Source organism: Arvicanthis niloticus, chromosome 21 (assembly GCF_011762505.2).
Source record: "Arvicanthis niloticus isolate mArvNil1 chromosome 21, mArvNil1.pat.X, whole genome shotgun sequence".
NCBI lineage: Eukaryota > Metazoa > Chordata > Mammalia > Rodentia > Muridae > Arvicanthis > Arvicanthis niloticus.
The window spans coordinates 47,929,936-47,947,727 of NC_047678.1; positions in this window are offsets into that span (position 1 = coordinate 47,929,936).

Sequence of the window (17,792 nt, forward strand, 5' to 3'; positions counted from 1 at the left end):
ATAGAAATATGTGTAGAGGAATTTTAATCCAGCAATATGGCTCCTCTGGCAAGGGATCACATCCAAAGATATGATCTAGCTGGAATGCATACATGCCCTGAATTACAGTATGATCTTGCTGGAATATAGACATGTCCTTAGTACACACCTTTAATCTCTAACAGTGAAGGAAAGGTTAGTTTGTAGAAGGAAGCAGCATGTTTGAAAGTAATGCTTAATTGAGGGGCAGACAATGACAAATCAGAGAAGGATTTGACAGAATGAATCAGAGATAAGATCCACCCAGCTCACACAAGAAGAGCAGAGAAAGAGAGGTTACTTAAGAACGGTGAGGGAGGAAAAACGATAGTGTGTGTGTGTGTGTGTGTGTGTGTGTGTGTGTGTGTGTGTGTGTGTGTTTTACTGGGATAGTTTTACAGAGACAGGTTACAGAGAATACAAGCTAGACACAGGGGAAGATAGAATGAGCCAGAGAATAAGAAGCCAGATTAGAACATATTGCCAAAGTTAGTATGAGGCCCGGCAGAGCAATTGGGACAGGAGCCGAGAGAAGCCAGATTGAATTAGTCAGCTTGAAAGATTAGATTATATGAAGGCTAGAGGCTTTGGTCCTAGGACAAGGGATGGTTAGAATAGAGAAGGCAATGCTCTGAGCTCAGCCGAAACCGTGTATTCACACGGCTTTGGTATGGCTCTCATCTAATCACTTCATCTGAGGAAATAAAAGTGATGCTTACAAGTATGTATGTGCAATCTGATAAAGAAGTAACATTGAAAAAACTGTCTAAATATCATTGAATTTGCAGGGATATAATCTCACCCCATTTCTAAGAACAGATGTTTGTCTTAGCACTATGCCATTTGGATGACATTTAGTTTTGCATAGAAAAAGAATCTATCAACAGAGCAAACAGGTGGCCCACAGGATGAAGAAAGTCTTTCCCAATTAGACTTCAGACCGGGGTGCTAATATCCAGAGTGTGTGAAGAACTTCACAAACTAAACACAAAAGGAATCAGTGTCTAGGCTAAGGTTCTTACAGAAGGATAAAAGAATGCTATTAAAAGGCGGTTGGGAGAGCCTGGTTTCAGTCAACAGGCAGGGGGATAGCATATGTGGTCCCTCAAATCCATCCTTTGTGCTGTGGTGGTCAGGGTCACATCCACATTATCAGCAGGCAGTCATTGTGTTAGGAGTGAATTATCTATTCACTATTTGATGGTTTCTAAACAAAAAAAAAAGTGTAACAAATAGCAGCGAAGGTGTCTTTGGAAATGTTACCTTGCTCCACAGCTGCATATTCTCTCCTATTGTATCCCGTCTTGTGAATGGATACTGTGTTCAAGGGCAAACTGAACGAAATAGATAAAAGCACCTTTGTGCTTGTATAATTTGAGGGCAGGACTTGCACTGTCACAGTCTCTATTAAGTACAAGATGATAGGGCGAGGTAAAAACAAGGGCTTTGGCACTTTACAATAATTGCACGGAGATAAAGCACTTCGACAGGAAGTGGGAAATGCCAGCGGCAGTGCATGTTCCCCTCTATGCCGGTTGCCTATAATTTCAGTGACATCTGATGGAAGGTTGAACTTTCAAAAGCACCACTGATCCCAGCCCTGTCACTGAAGGCTTCAAGTTGCAGATGGACCAACTGAAATGAATCTTTTCTTCCTGCCTGAAGAGTGACCCACAGATGACTCTACAGGAGACCCTCAGGATAGCTAATGGTTGGGCTCTCCTCTTTCTTATCTACTTATCTATTTTATTTTTCTCAGTATCAGTCTCCAACTCCTAACTTTATGTAGGACTATTCAGGTATTAAGTTCTACTATGGAGGTATTAAGGACTATTAAGACATTAAGTTCTACCTGATTGCAGAAAGGTTTAATTTTTTTTTTAAAAAAATATGTATTAATTTGTATTTTTAAATGTGTATTGGTTATTTTTCCTGTGCCACATGCATGCAGGGCACGTGGAAATCAGAAGAAGGCATTAGATTATCTGGAACTGGAGTTACAGACAGTTGTTAGCTGCCATGTGGATGCTGGCAATGGAAGCCAGGTCTTCTGGAAGAACAATAGTTGTTCTGAACCTCTGGGCCATTTCTCCAGCCTCTATTTCTTTTCCTTGAAGACAGACTTTGGTGTGGCTCAGATGACTGACCTTGTGTAGCATGCAGGAGCCACTCAGTTCAAGCCTTATTGCTGGAAACAAAATGAAAGAATTTGGTAGATAGCTGGAGAGATGGCTCAGCAGTTGAGAGCACTGACTGCTCTTCTGGAGGCCCCGAGTTCAATTCCCAACAACCACATGGTGGCTCACAACCATCTGGGATCCGGTGCCCTCTTCTGGTGTGTCTGACAGCTACAATGAGTGTACTCATATAAATAAAACAAAGTAGCAACAAAAATTAAAAAAAAAAATTGAATTAGATATTGAAGGTGATTGATGAAGGACTTTGACTAGATTCATGTGAAAAGTGGACAATTTAGGGAGACATGGAGTCCAAAAGTCAAGAGAAGAGAGTTCGGGGAGTTTGACGGGGATTTAGTCCAGGAGCGGATCCTCCTCCCATCTCAAAGCCCTAATGGTTGCTACAGACTTAAGAAGGAAATAGTTAAAAAAAAAAAAAAAAAAAAAAAAAAAGAAGAAGGAAATAGTTCACAATAGAACAGGATCGTTCATTAACGCAGTACGACCAGTGCCCTTATGGGAAGAGAAGGACACACAAAGAGTTGAGAACGTCACGTGACAGTAGAGTCAGATTTGACTCTGCACGTCTTCAAGCAGAGGTGCACCAAGGATGGATACAAACTATACGAAGCCGGAAGAGGCAAGAACAGAGTCTCTACCACAGGTTTTGGAGGGGCCGTGGCCCTGCCAGTGCCAGGACACTAGAGCTCTCCACCGGAGACCTTGTATCTTTATTGTTTAAGCCATTGTTTGTGTGATGAGAAAGCAGATGTACCGTCCACACACCCATCTGTCAAAGTTGTGCTCATATCTCTGTTTAACGGTTTGTTCGTCAGTTAATTACTTCAAATGACAGTAATTGCCATGTGTAGATAAGTGATTCATAGTTGACTGATTCAATCCCACTATCCCTAGCTGAAAATGTGCCTAACTCACCAAGCCTACCGGCACCCTCGCCCGGCAACCGGGACCCTGCAGAACACTGGTTGGTTTCGACCATGCTTATGAAACAGAGTGGTAGCTGTGGCTGCTTGCCTCAGCTCAGTATTCAGAGTGATCAAACAAACAAAAACAACGGACTGAAAATCACTAGCCTAGAAAATTTGCCAAAATTTAAAAATTCAAGTATGTTTTTCTACTGAATGCATATTCTTTTATGCCACCATAATGATTTTTTTAAAAAGAAAATCACTGTTAACTAAAAAAATTAAGGATTGCCACAATAGAACCTGGGTGCAGGTATCTCTCAGCAGGCAAAGATGGGAAAGATACCACCTCTAGTCCTAAAGGGTATGTATGTATGTATGTATGTATGTATGTATGTATGCATGCATGCATGTATGTACATACTTAATTCTTTTTTTGATACAGAGCCTTACTATGTCGTCTTAGCTGGCCTGGGACTTTCTATGTGAACCAAGTTGCACTGGAACTCACCAAGATCACCTGCTTCTACATCCCAAGTGGCAGGATTGATGGCACATGGCTCCACAGCAGGCCTAAGATCTTCACCTCAGGAGACAAGGCAGTCTGGGCATGACGAGGGATTTGCAATGCCTGCTATGTTGAGATGGGGGTGGCGGATAACCTTGAAAGACCTTACAGTGAACAAACTAGAGAAGATAGAAATAGCAGAAAATGTATATCAGACACCGAAATAGAAAATGCAGCGTTGAAAGAGAATTTTAAATGTACTCATTCTGTCTCTTAGCTATAAATACAGAAATCGGTGCCTTTACAGGCTATTACCCGTCCAGCTTCTTGGAACTCATGGTGGAGCCAGGAAAGTGCCAAGGTGAGGAAAGCCTCTGTGTACCGTGTCCCACACAGATACTTTGTCTGTTCCTTCTTCCTAGCCCCAACTCACAGATAAGGAAGCTTAAGGTCCAGGAAGGAAGGGTGATTTGTTGAGGTAAAGACTGTCTGTGAAATGAGAGTAGATGAAAGTCAGAGTTTCAAAGCCTCACACTTTGCATTTTACAACAAGCAACAAAGTCCAACAATTTCTGATCTAATTTTCTTTCTTTATGAACACCTTGCCTTAAGACAACTTATAAAATATCAGATGGAAATGAGACAATATTTTGTAATGTAAATGTAAAAACTCCTTGAAGGAAATTAGAATTAAAATTGTAATTGTGCCTTTAGGTCTTACAGCCTTTTAACAGAATGTACTATTCATAGATCACCTGAATAACATGAGAATATTCATGTATTCATCTAAATATTGAAATTAAATCACCATCCCTATTGTCAAAATGATCGTCACAGACATGGGGACAGTTTTGTCTTTCAAAGTTTAGAGGAAGAAAAACAAAATGAAAGTTACTGTTTTGTACTTCTGTTTAGAGTAGTTTTGATACTAAGATTATTCAGAGACCAGCTCATCTCACACTCTCATTGTGGGACTAACATCCAGAACAGAATCAGGGTAAAGAGTTACAAATGCAATGCTGCAGACTTCAGTATGCAAAGGCCTTGCATTTTATATCGATCCAAAACTCTATAAACTTCTCACCACATATGGTCACCCTAGTGTAAGAGGGCATCTCCTAAAGCAAGAAGAAGCGTCTAAGGACAAATAAAAGTATTCTAATTTGATCTGAACAGTACATTTATGGCTCCTGGTGCCAAGAGAAGGAGACTGTCAAAATTGTAATTACAAATAGCTTAACTAAAGGGCTAGGTGAGTTCAACATTCAGAAGCACGCACAAGATTAGTGGGATTTTCACGGGGATAAAGTCCTAGGCTCTAGGTTGTTCATGCAATCTCTCATAAGGAAATTGCCATCTCTTTTTTATAAGCCACAGACCATCTATATTTGACAATCGTGGTAGATGCCTATACGATGACACCACTATCAAGCATCTTCCTTGGGGCTCACAGTGAAGTCAACGGCACAAAGATGTCCAGTAAGCAAAGTGCTAAGGCAAACATCTGTTCTTAGAAATGGGGTGAGATTATATCCCTGCAAATTCAATGATATTTAGACAGTTTTTTTTTCAATGTTATTTCTTTATCAGATTGCACATACATACTTGGGGAATAAATAACCTGGAAAACTGGTGCTAGACTGTAGGTCTTGGTGGGAGGTGACCTGGAAACTGGTGCTAGGTACCAGCCTGTTAGTTAACTCGGCCTGTTAGAAACTTCAAAGTTCCTGTCACACTGTAAGAATATGAAATGAAGCATGTACAGCTGACAACCTTAGGTTCAACCTTAGGTCAGGTTCTCTAAGATGGAGGAGACTGAACCAAAAGATCTGGTCTCTCGAAAACTATTGCAGACGATAACACACAATTCAGAGGTTGTTAGATAATTATTTCAAGACAATTAAATGTAAGGAATATTTGCTACTATTGATCTCGTCCTTGAATATATTTAAAGAAAAGGTCATTTAAATTGCCTCATTCGAGCAACTTAAGATGAATCCCCCAGATGATGAATCCTGTATTGTTCACAAGTGATGGATAAGAATGTAAGAACATGGGCTGGAGAGATGGCTCAGTGGTTAAGAGCACTGACTGCACTTCCAGAGGTCCTGAGTTCAATTCCCAGCAACCACATGGTGGCTCACAACCATCTGTAATGAGATCTGGTGCCCTCTTCTGGAGTGTCTGAAGACAGCTACAGTGTACTCATATATAATAAATAAATCTTTAAAAAAAAAAAAAAAGAATGTAAGAACATGGGCTGGAGGGCTGGAGGGCTGGAGAGATGGCTCAGTGGTTAAGAGCACTGACTGCTCTTCCAGAGGTCCTGAGTTCAATTCCCAGCAACCACATGGTGGCTCACAATCATCTGTAATGGGGATCCAATGCCCTCTTCTGGTGTGTCTGAAGACAGCAGCAGTGTACTCACATACGTGAAATAAATGTAAGAACATCTTATTTAAAAAAAATATGGCCACTTTTAAGACAGTTTCATAAAAATATACTAGCATTGTGTAGGTGGGTGTACTAATTGTCTTTTGGATGCTATAAAAGTATTTTCTGACTAAATTTTCTTGTTATCTAAATCTCTACTTGTTATTTTGAAAATTCAAAGTTCCTGTCACACTGTAAGAATGTGAAATGAAACGTGTACAGCAACTTGACAGACGGGTCATTAAATATAAAGTCAGACACAATAATAGGAGCCCCTAAAAATAGCTACTTGTTCAAACTCTGCAGGCTGCTAAGAATCTGCAGTCAGTTCTAGATTGGAAAAGGTTTTGCAACAATTTTGGATTTAGTTTTCAAAAGCCGCAATGTTCTAAAGTAACAGAACGTATTCAATAATTTTTAAAGCATTTCTCACTGTCCATTAGGTGTATTACAAACAGGATACTTGCATTCCTCAAAAAATAAATCATCAGCTCCAAGTTGATGATGATCTCTCTCTCTCTCTCTCTCTCTCTCTCTCTCTCTCTCTCTCTCTCTCTCTCTCTGTGTGTGTGTGTGTCTCCCTTTCTCTCTGACATATACTCTTTCTCTGACTCTCTGACATACATACACTCTCTCTCTTACATACATACACACACTCTTTCTGACTCTTTCAGGAGTCTCTTGTCTTTTCCCACTGTTTCCCATCACCACCCTCCTGTCATCAGGTTCCCGTGGAGCTCTGATCTGCTGAACCTTCTCATCGTGACTAGGGAGTCTTGCTGATTCTGGCTCTAGAAAGGATACTCAAGAGTTGACTGTTCTTCATTCTTTCTGTTAACTGATCACACACAAGAAAGAAAAGAAAAGAAAAGAAAAAGAAAGAAAGAAAGAAAGAGAAAGAAGGAAGGAGGAAGGAAGGAAGGAAGAAGGAAGAAGGAAGAAGGAAGAAGGAAAACCATCCACAAGTCAGGAAATTGCTAGAAACTGAACCTGCCTGTACCTTAACCTTGGATTTCCTAGATTCTAAAACTGAGAAATAAACTTTTATTGCTTATAAAATACCGAGTTACCAGTGTTTGGTTACAGTAGCTTGAATAGACTAAGCCATGAATACGTTAAATCCACAACTATTTTTTTTTCCTGACATAATATTTTTACTGACTATCTGGGGATCTCACACCATGTACTCCATCACGTTCACCTCCCACTCTCTTCCGCTCTCCTTCCCTGAGACCCTGCCCCCAACTAAAAGTAAAAGAAGAGAAGGAAACGGGAAAGAAAAAAAGCAAGTCCATTTTGTGTTTCCTGTATATTCACTGGAGCATGGCCGAACTCCCAGTGACCAGCCCCTAAAACTGAGTCCTTCTCTACCTGAATCCCCGCTGGAAGCCATCAATGGTTGGCAAGCTACACCCCAGAGTCCCTATCCAATTTTTAAGAGTTCTCCTTGATGGCTTTCTTTTTAGACTGTTACTTTGGAGTAGGGGCCCGGGATAGAGGGAGGGGTTGTCCCAGAAGTCCTATTTCAACTGAGCATCTGCAGTCATCAGTATCACTGTGAAAGTAGTTCCTGGCAACAGCCTGGTCTCAGCGCGGTGGCAGTATCTGCCCACATCAACATGGCCTCAGCCAAAGCATGGACCATGAACCAGCGTGGTCTCTGGGAGAAATGCCAATCGTGGAGGCCTTTCCAGGAGGTCCAATCCAGTAAACATCCGATTGCTCAGAGCCAGAGGGATGGTGCAGTGGTCTCGTTTGTTCCTTTGAGACTGTCCGTGCAAGCTCCAGGCTGCTGCGACCCCACCTGGTAATGACCCGTTCCTCCATCAGCCGCAGCCTTTTCTCGCACTTGCAGATTTGGCAGTCTCTAGTTCCACCTCTCTCCCCTGCCTAGGGACCCCGCGTTTTTTTCTGCAGTTCAGTGGAGCCTCTCCGTTCGCTTCCATGCCGCATAGTTTGCTACACCATAAGGAAACGAGTTGCGAAGTACCAGTACATCAAAGTCCATTCTGTAGTTTGTCTAAAGAGCTTCACACACAAATGTTCATCGCAAGGTGTCATTGGTCTGGTCCAAGGCTTCTGGCTTCTGACACACCATCAATACTGGGCTATCCGAGACTCCTCTCAGAAATCTTACTGTTGCACAGGATCATGGAGATACTGTAGCTCTGGTTCTGCAGGACCAGCCCCTTCATGTGCTCCGTGAGCTCAGAGATGGGGTAGATGTTGGAGTGGACCTACTCAAAGTGTTAGATCTGGGCCGGGGTGGCAGCTGATTTGGTCAGCCCAGGTCTCTACCAACGCATGCTGGTGAGGGATGGGACCAGCCGTCTGCCCAGCACACAGACAAGAACATCTGAACAATTATGTGCATCTTTTCTTTCCGTTACCGAATAAGCTGATCTTTATGTTGTAGGGAAGGTGAAAAGTGAAATAGAGATTATATTTTATTGTATGTTTTTTTATAATATTAGTTTTTCATATACTGACATAATTAGTTTTAGAGAATGGCAATACCCATCAAATTACATTTACTTCACGAGCCATGAGACTATTAACATGGAACATTAGTGTTTATAATCAGTTTGGTTTTTATAATAATTATAAACATCAAAGTTTCAAAAACCCACAACATTCGGAAAAGTATAAGTGAACATGTGGCTTTTAATTCCTTGTAGGGTGTACCCAAGGGGATCTCCATGGATTCCCCTTCAGTGATTGGAAAGAACATGAATATAATATTGACACAAAGTCACAAGTTTTAACTATACCTTTTATTGATAAAATTTCAATGTAATATCTTGAATATTAATAATATTCATAATCACCAAAGCAGAGCTGCCAGCCAACCTTTCTCACTTAGAATAAAATAAATGGGCAAACGGAGCACCTCTGCTTTGCGTTTAGAGTATGTGCTTGTCGGACACCAGGCAGATTCAGTTCCCTGTGTAGCGACCCACATACGTAGCTCCCACATTCATGGAGCTTAGGTCTAATTGAACAACAGATGAAACCCCCACAGAGACAAATAATTAGAGGAAACTTACATTTTAAATTCCTTTGTGTCTGGCTAGATTTCATACGAGAAAAAGTCAATTTGAACTGTCTGAGCTGGTTGTATAAACTTTACACAGCAGGGAGCCTGGATCCTGCAACTACTAATTGAGCTAAGTGTGGTAGATATTGGGAAGTTGGAAACGGATCTATGATCATCTCTGATGGCCAAGAATATAGCAATGCTTTCAATATAGAGACAGCTCTGCTATCATCTCTGGTAGTAAAGATAACCTAACAATGCCTCGATATTCTGCTGCACATCAGTTACTAGTGGCGTGCCAAAGGGAAAACTGGGTGTGATGGTTCCCTGTGAACACTTGACACTGAGGTCTGGGCTAAACCTTGAAGAATGAGACAAATTGAACTGGTGAAGGAAAATGGCACAGAGATTTTAGCCCGAGAGGTTGTTGCATGGCACCCATATTTAGAGATTAATAAGTTGCTTACTGCATCGTCAGACTCAGGCCAAGGATCGTGTCAAAGCCAATACATGGATGTGGACACTGGGTTAGTAGGAACTCGGGTCAACCTGGAAATCTGTATGCATACAGCATCAGATTATTTTCTCATTTTTCCTTGGTAACATTTACCTTAATAAGACCAATCGAAACCGGGCAGCTAGTTTTGATTACAAAATTGCTTACTAGATACATTAAATATTTTACTTACTTAATTAAATTAATTAATAAAATTAATAAAGTTAAATATTTACTTAAATTTACTATTTGACTCCTCCGAGTAGGAGGCAAACTCTGCGGGGACAGCGATTCTTCTTTGTTTCCTTGTTTGCGGTGGATTCACTGAAAAGTCAGGTAGAATTTGAAAATTAATAAGCAATCATCTAAAAATGAATTAAAAACATTATGGACACTTTAGTGAACGTATTGAGTAGTTCCTTCACACAGGTGAAGAAACAGCATCTCAGGAGCTGAAGTATAGTTATCAGTATGAGTTGTTCAGGGGTGTAAGCAGACCAGCTGCCTTTCGCATCTTGAACGCAGGCACCATCATTGATCTATAAGCTGTACTGGTTGTTCAGAGTGAACGTTTCTCATCAGTGGGGATTACCATAATTTGAAATCTCCGTTAGAATATCTCGGGCTTGAGAACCGTAGAAGCATTTAGGCATACAGAACAGGTATTTAAAATACATACCCGCGGATGGAACAAGGTCAATCACTAACACTTGAAAAGAGATTTTGTTTTGAAAGATTTGCTTTTATGTCTGATTATGTGCCCATCTGTGTCTTCGTGGAGCACGTGGAAACACATGCAGGTGGCTCTGGAGGGTAGAAGAGGGTACCGGACGCCTTGGAGCTGGAGTTACAGGTAGCTATGAGCTGCATAATAAGGGTGCTGGGCACTGAAGTCATGATTCCGAGCTTTTGATGCATCTCTCCATGTTCTATATGAAAATATTTCATTTCAAAATATTATTTAAAGTTAGAATTATTGCATATATTATATATTATAATTATTTCTATTCTTTGATTTTTTTTTTACAGTACAATCATCAAACCCCTCATGGTCTACTCTCCGACAGTTCCTCATCCCATTCCTCCTCCCCCATCTCCAAGAAGATGTTCCCCTAATCCCTCTCCCCACCCCCACACACACTCCACCAGACCTCTCTACTCTCTGGGGCCTCAAGTCTCTCAAGGGTTAGGTGCATCTTCTCTCACTGAGGCCAGACCGAGCAGTCCTTTGCTGTATATGTGTTGGGGGACTCGTGTCAGCTGGTGTATGCTACCTGGTTGGTGGCTCAGTGTCTGAGAGATCTTGGGGGTCCAGGTTAGTTGAGACTGCTGGTCTTCTTATAGGGTTTCCCTTAACCGCAGCTATGATTGTCATCACTGAAAAAGGAATCGATCTATTTTTAGACGCCAGACATAACCTAATATATTCCTTTTTGTTCCCCTCTGCCATGCAACGATGACATGCTGCGTGTACCATTAAGTAAAACAAAGTTACAAAGTGGTATAATGGAGTATTTGTCACCAGCAAATGTCATGGGTACCGTATGGAGGCACAGAGTGACCGGTGGTTTGAACTGTTAACACATCTAGAGAGACCCGAGAAGGGGGCCTGAGCCCAATGAAGGATTAGCTAGATTTGGTTGTTTTGTGGCATTTCTGACAGGGCTTATCTTGAAACATAATAAGCAGTTGGGATGCTCAGGTTCACTCGCTGGGAGCGGCTCCACTCCCTGGGCAGGGGCCTGCGTGAGTGCACAGGGGAGCTGGGCACCTGCTGTATGCAGTACTCCATTGCTATCTGCTCTCGACGGTGGCGTGAGTGCACAGGGGAGCTGGGCACCTGCTGTATGCAGTACTCCATTGCTATCTGCTCTCGACGGTGGATATGATGTGTCAACCCGTTTCACGATTCCACCTCTTAACTTCCCTGCAACGAAGGACTTAAGCTAGAGTTGTGAGCCGACTAAACCATTTCTCTCTAAGTGGCCTTTGTCAGAGATCTTTATCACGGTGGCAGGAAATAAAACTAAAACAAGCTGAGATGGGTTTGGGTTTTCACAGTCTGGGTTGTGGGGTGAATGGAGAATCTGTGAGAGTGGCTTTGAACTCGCAGCGAAGAAGTTGGACTCGGCAGTGATACAGCAAGCTGTGGAAAATGTGGTTTGCAAAATACCAAACCACAGTTAATGACATTTCAAAAAGCCAGATGATAGGCCCACATCTTTGTTACAGCAATTAATTTTATTAAATGTGACATTCCACGTACCCCCTTTCCAGATTTTAGTTTACAACATCTCTGCCTCTACCATTTTCTTAAAAAATAAAAAATAAATAAAAATTAAAAACAACTTGACAGAGGCAGCCAAGTAGATTTGAGACTTCAACAGCATAGGGCAGTCATGTGGATTTTTATGTCTCCCACATAGATATAAAGCCTGATGCTCACATCTTATGCTCGCCTATGTTATCAGGGTTGAGGGACATCTGAAGTAGTGGTCCAGATTACCTTTCAAAAATGGGCCAGTATGTGAGGCTACTGAAAAAGTTACCTTGAAAGTCATGGGTAGCAATCTGGAAGCCTGGGGGTGAATGAAGTCCAGACATGGTTGGAAGTAAAGCAGTACTCTCATGTTTAATACGAGGCAGCAGACTGACCCACCCCCTGGTCCCCAGATGCCCCTTATTAGTTGGCTGTGCAATATTCAAGAGCAAGACCTTTGAAATTCAAGTATGTAACCCAAACCAAAATAAATTCAAACCTTCCAACAAAACTGTGGAAAGCAGAGTCAAACACTCCCCAGAATATTGCAGCCTCTCAGAGCAGTGCTTCAAATACACTGAAGTGTGAAGTGTGATACAAATCTGGCAACATTTAAATTTAGAACAAATGTGATTTGTGTGAGGGCAAAACCTGGGTTAGGAAGAAAAGAAACATGCCCAGGCAGTCTGTAAATCTAGTATACTCCAAGTCCCCAGATGGAATTTCACTACTGCTTGGATTCTTAACAGATATAAGCTCACAGATCCTTAAAAGTAGTATCTGCTAAGTTTGTACTTAGGATGTAGTTAGGGCATGCACACAAACTTCCTGTGTGTGAAACAGAATCAATATATAATTGTCCAGTTATGTGTTCAAAATGGAGATGACAAAGTAACAATTAATTGTAACAGGCCAACTCTGAAAGCATCTTGAGTGGGCCGTTTCATCATCCCCAGACCTGCCTTTTCTTTATGGGGAATCTGCTTGCTGTTACCCTCCTCCTACCCTGAGGGTGGGTGCCTTTCATATCCCTGAGCAACAGTGTAGAAACAAAGTGTTTCCACTTTAAATTAATTGAATTTGCAAATCCAGTGATGCTTCCTTTGAGTTCACTTTCAGTGGATTTTGCCAGTATGACAGGAAGCCATTCATCTTGTCTCCAGAAAAGATTTGCTACATGCCTGTGAAAGCCTGCCTGGTGTGCGTGGCCAGAAACTGCATCTCTGGCACCAGTCTTGAAAAGTGAACTTCATTATTATCATTAAATTAAAAAACAAAAGAAGTAAGATGTTTCAACATTTCATTTCCAAATCGGGTGGGGTGATTTAACCATTGTTATTTTGTTTATCTTCAACATTCTGGGTAAGCCCTGGCTTTTCACCCCATCTTCATAAATGTGCCCCAAATCTCATTCAGCTGTGTGGGAACCTGGCACACAGCTGGAACCTACCTCAAAAAGCAGGGTCAGGAAGGTTCATGGCAGAGTCCAGGTGGTGAAGAACGCCCTTTCGGAAGTTAGAGGCTAGTAATGTTGGCAACTTACGTGGTGAGTGAGTTCTAACAACTGAAGTGCAGGCAAGGCTGCCACTGGGACAGGAATAGTGAGAGGCATTTAAATTGTATGGTGAGTCCTTAGCCATGGAAAATGTCCCTTTATGCACATCTTTAGCCTTGTACCAGGTTGTATTTAGCTTACCAGATTATCACTTTCTCCATACGTCTTTATGTCAGAGTAGAGGGAGTTTGAACTGAAGATATTTTTGTGCTCAGGAACTAACATTGTCCCCATTACCCAATAGGAAAACCACACTGGTGCCAAGTATTAGCAGAGATGGAAGCCCTTAGCACCACACAGGACAATTGCATGAAACGCCAGGATCCCTGTGTTCACACAGAAGGGCAGGAGTATCCTTCTAATAGACAAACTGGACAAAGGTCCTGACATTGCAAGGCAAAGCCAGAAGAGTAGGAATGGTTTAAGAGTCTCTCAGTCAACGTGCGGTGTTGACTTGGGCATGCCAGAGGAAGAGGGGGCAAACTCTGAGTTTGCTATCCTTGGGCAAAGGCAGAATTTATAGCGGGTGAGTGTTGTGTCCAGCAGTATTCAACTCAGTCCACGCTTAATTAGTTCTCCTAACACATGAAATTGCAGCTTGTGTAGGTCGGAACTGGTCACATGTTGTCATTCTGACATGGTTCGCACTATCACTTTATGGATGTTCTTAGCATAACAGACTTGAAAGGAGATATTAAACAACTCACTTGGCACCACAAAGCTAATTAACAGCTTACAGTGCCAGCTATTCTTGTGGCAGTAAATGGCACACTCAAATGGGAATGTCAGGAACTGGAGAACAGTGAATGGCTAGGAGACTGCCTAGGGGAGATCAACAATGATGTGGAAACTCCCCAAAAATCCAACCCAAGGCTGGCGCTGGAACCTGGGGAGAGAAGGAGCCATGGGCTGAGGGGTAAATTGAGCAAAATATAAACTTTAAAAATGTGTGGGAGGAGAAGCACTTGGTCGGGTCGCCACGACACATGGCCTTGGAAGAGATGTCAGCATTTTTCTTTTTCCACATCCCAGAGGGCTGAAGTCAGGTGTTCACTCTTTTTAATGTACAGCGCTTGTCAGAAAGTTCCGCAGGAGTTGTTCTGGGCACGGCAGGCATTCCGCAGACAAGTGTGGTAGCGTGACAGCTGGGCATTCGTCACACATTTTTAAATAACATCTGTTTATATTGCCAATCCTTAATTACTGAGTTCCCTGCTGACCAAGAAGCTTAGCTAGGTTTGTCTCCTTTTCTTCTCTCACTAGTCACCAGTTTGTCCTTAAGAAAAAATGAAGTGGCAGCAAAGCAAGTGCAGTTCAAGGTTCCCCCTTTCAGTTAACCTCTGCTCACAATAAAACAATGGTTTTTGTGATGACATTCTACATGCGTTTAATGTATCTTAGTCACAGTTAACCTCGTGATACTCTTTGTTTGCTCTCTGATGCATGTCCCCTTTTTCCCTAATGGTCCTCTTTGGCTTCGATGATCTTTCTAAAAGAGCACTTAGATTTTACGTATGTGAGAAAGGAAGACTGTGATGGTTTGTCTATGCTTAGCCCAGAAAGTGGCACTATTAGGAGGTGTGGCTTTGTTGGAGTAGGTGTGTCACTGTGGGTGTGGGCTTTAAATACCCTCATCTTGCTGCATAGAAGTCAATCTTCTCCTAGCAGCCTTAAGATGAATATAGAGAACTCTCAGCTCTGCCTGCACCAGGCCTGCCTGGATGTTTCCATGCTCCCACCTTAATGACAATGGACTGAACCTCTGAACATGTAAGCTAGCACCAATTAGATATTGTCTATGAGTTGCCTGATCATGGTTTCTGTAAAACCCTAACTAAGACAGTAGCCATTTGTCTTTCTGGTATGACTAGGCTGAAATGGCGCTCTCTACTAGTTCACCCATTTTCTGGAAGAGGATTGTGGTGGCTATTCCTGCTTGTCAACTTGACTATATCTGGAACGAACTACAATCCAGAATTGGAAGGTTCACCTGTGATCCAGATCTGAAGGCCGGAAGACACAGGTTTTCTGACCTAGATCTTGACATGGAGATCTTGAGGTACAGTGGACATGAAAAGCTTAGGCCCAGGAAAGGTAGTACACACATTTAATCCCAGGAAACTGAAGCAAGCAGATCTCTGAGATCAAGGTCAGCCTGGGACAAAGCGAGTTCCAGATCCAGGCGTGGTACTACAGACCTTAGTCTAGGCCACACCTTCTGCTGGAGGTCTGAATGGACATAGGAAGAAGGAAGACTCCCTTTTCTTTGCCTGCTTGCACTTCCTTGCCAGAACACCTGTTGGAACCTACTTCTACAGAAGACCACTTTAAACAACTAGCCTTGTTGTGGGACTGAGCAACTACTAGATTCTTGGACTTCCCATTCTTGAGTTAGTTACACTACAGACTGTAAGTCATCACAATAAATTCTCTTAATATATAAAGACATTCCATAAGTTCTGTGACTCTAGAGAACCCTGACTTATACAATGACAATGACATAATTTTACCTCTTCTTCATGGCCAACAAATGTCCTTCTATATATACAGTAAATTTTATTAATTTATTCATCCATGGTAGATGCCCACACTGACTCCATAGGTAGACCATTGTGGAGAGTGCCATACATAAAGTGGGTGCTGACTTTCATTACTTCAGGTATATACTTGGGGTAAAATCAGATTTTAAAAATCTCTCTTTTTATTATTAACTGTGTGTGCACGCTACATGCACAGGTGAACGCGTGTGTTTATCTCTACCCCTGTGCACAACTGCAGTTGCCCTGAGCCACCAGAGGCATTGAATCCCCCTGGGATTGGATTTGCAGGTGGGTGTGGCTACTCTTAATCTGAGATGAGTGCCTGGAAGCAAACTTTGGTTTTGCAAAAAGAGCAGTGTGTGCTTTAAACCACAAATCCAGCTCTCTAGGCGCTATTTGTGTGTTTTTTTCTTTTTCTTTTTTCTTTTTTTTTTTTAACGAATCATCTACACTCGATATTGCTGCTTTGTGGTGTTTCTGGGCTTTTCAATTTGAGCTGAATTCTGCCATCAATTCTCTGCTTTCATGCTTATCTGGATGATTTTTGTGCCACTTTGATGGACAGCCTGCCATGCTTGCTTCTACAGCTCTCATCGGACATTGACTTCACTCTCCCTAAGATGATGGCAGGGAGATTGGAGGTGTAACACCTGGCTGTGCTCTCTGGGTCCTCTGTGGCCCATTTGCTCCTGGATCTGAATGTTCTCACCTTCAATCCTTTGCCCACCAAACCCTAAACACATATGGGAGGAAAATCCTCTCTTCCTCAGAGATGACCTTGGGGATTTATTTCTATACAAGCAGGACAGATTACTTTCTGCGCCTCAAATTCTGGATGTCCAAAGTCATCCAGACCTAAGGATAATTTTATCTGTGTCAATATCTGAGGGACCGTCTACGTCAGCACTAGTAATGGGAAAGGCCAGTCATGGTCCTAGATGTTCTCACGTCCTTCTGGGAGGGAGGCAATGGGAGATGAATCATAGTACAGGACCTGTCGTCAGGTAATGTCCTTTCTGTCACCACCAACTTCTGTTACTTCAGGTCAAACACTGGAAAGAGTGTAAAAGCTCAAGCTCATATTTATAGATGGACTGCACTTCATATTTAGTTTGATGAGAAAGTCACATGACACACAGGCTGTTCCCACAAAGCCACTTCTAAGGTCTGGGCAGGGACAGGACTTTCCTATAACTACTTCTTTCTCTTCTCCATCCACAACAGTGGCCTGTGAGAGAAAATGAAGTGACGGCTCTGTGAAGTGGAGACACTGAAAGGAGCTTGTTGGGTTGTGTGTGTGTGTGTGTGTGTGTGTGTGAAGATTGTCTTTGTATTATTTAATGCTGATTTCTGTGTTCTGGCAGACAGTTGAGTGCAGACCAGAATTTGGTTTTGTTATTCAATACTATAGCAAAGGAGGAGAGAACAGGAGAACTTCCGGCAGAGATAGGAACTCTGGGAAACAGTCAGGGGTGGGAGAAGTTGTCAGCCCAGACACTGATGAAGAAGCAGGCGCTGAGATTAGAACAGAATAAATGGGTTAATAAGTCATGAGAGCTAGTTGGGAATAACAGTAAGCTAGGCTAAGCTGTAATTAGTACATCTTAGTCTCTGTGTCTTTATTCAGAGGTGGGGTGGGCATAGAAAGCCCAAAGTGTTATAAGACTCTCAGAGTTTCCATTTACCCAATGATCTTTACTCTCCTCCTGTTCATTAAGACACGGCTCTTATTTTTCAACGTTGCCACAGACATAATTATAAATCTAGAAGACAAACCTAGGGCAAGCTCATTGGTAAGGACACTTTCCCTTTTCCAAACCTTCTTGAAGGGTATCGTAAGTC